The 1,176-nt window shown below is 38.3% G+C and overlaps 1 pseudogene; it reads left to right on the top strand.

Moving 5' to 3' along the window:
• LOC107670069 (cytoplasmic dynein 2 heavy chain 1-like) overlaps positions 1-1,176 on the top strand; it is a 34,127-nt pseudogene that overhangs the window by 14,422 nt on the left and 18,529 nt on the right.

The following is a 1,176-nucleotide window of genomic DNA, read 5'->3' as shown; positions in this document are numbered from 1 at the left end:
TCTCTCTCTCTCTCTCTCTCTATATATATATATATATATATTAATGGACTGACAAGAAGTATTTCTGGAATTTTTTATCATTGTCAGATGTGTACATTTTTGACCTTGCTTCTGGTGAAACTTGTGGACCCTTTGTTTTCAGTGGATGTTACCCAAACCCTCAGACAGCTGGCATAAACGCTGTGTTTGGGGTTCATGGTGGGTGATGTGTAACCTGGAAACAGCAGCGCTTTGAGCTCACAAATCATCAGTGTGAACAGCAGCCCTCGTTCCAAACACTCCCACCGTCTCCCTCTCTACCTTTCTCTCTTTCTTACACACACACACACCCACACACACATGCACGGGTCTCATTACTGATAATACAGCAGTTTTGCCATCACCAGCACTTCTGCAGCCACATTCAGTAAAATTAATTGCCTAATTAGCAAATAAAATGGCTTGTTTGCCAGCGACTGTGGTTTAGTATGCAAGACATTTAGTCCAAGGGCGAACCATCGGTTAGTCAGTGATTAGTGTTTCCAGTGTATGCTATAATTCATTTTTCCAAACACTATTGATTTTAGTGGAGGAAGAGAGGAGGAGGACAAGAACGAGATGAGGAATGAGGGCCTGCGATATATTTTTAACTGTTATGCGATCGGTGCTGACAAGAGTCGTGCTGTCTGCGGTCTCGGTTTGATGTAGCTGACCGCAGTAATGATGCCAGAGCAAACCTCATTGCTTCAACTGCCTGCATGCGAGCGCTTTTCACTGGAAAATGCAGAGCACATTCAATGTAACTCGCCCCATTCCCCTCGGAAGGAATATTCAGAGTTAAATAGAAACTACCAGTCAAAATGACTACAGTTTGTGAAAACTGTGTTCTACTGTTGATATGCACTACTAATGCGTCAGTAAGGATTCTTTAAATTGATCAAAAGTGACAGCAAAGGAAATCAGCATATTAGAATGATTTCTGAAGATCATGTGACACTGATCTGATCACAAAAATAAATGACATTTTAACATATATTCATATAGACAACAGTTATTTTGAATTATAATAATATTTCATACTATTACTCTTTACTGTATTTTTGATTCAGTTTTAATTCCATATTTAGTTTTTTATTTTAATTTTAGTTAAAGTTTTGGTAATTTTGTTGTGCTTTTTTTGTCATTTTTAGTTGTTTC

Source organism: Sinocyclocheilus anshuiensis, unplaced genomic scaffold (assembly GCF_001515605.1).
Source record: "Sinocyclocheilus anshuiensis isolate Anshui unplaced genomic scaffold, SAMN03320099.WGS_v1.1 scaffold48, whole genome shotgun sequence".
NCBI lineage: Eukaryota > Metazoa > Chordata > Actinopteri > Cypriniformes > Cyprinidae > Sinocyclocheilus > Sinocyclocheilus anshuiensis.
This window is presented reverse-complemented; position numbering and strand designations above follow the sequence as displayed.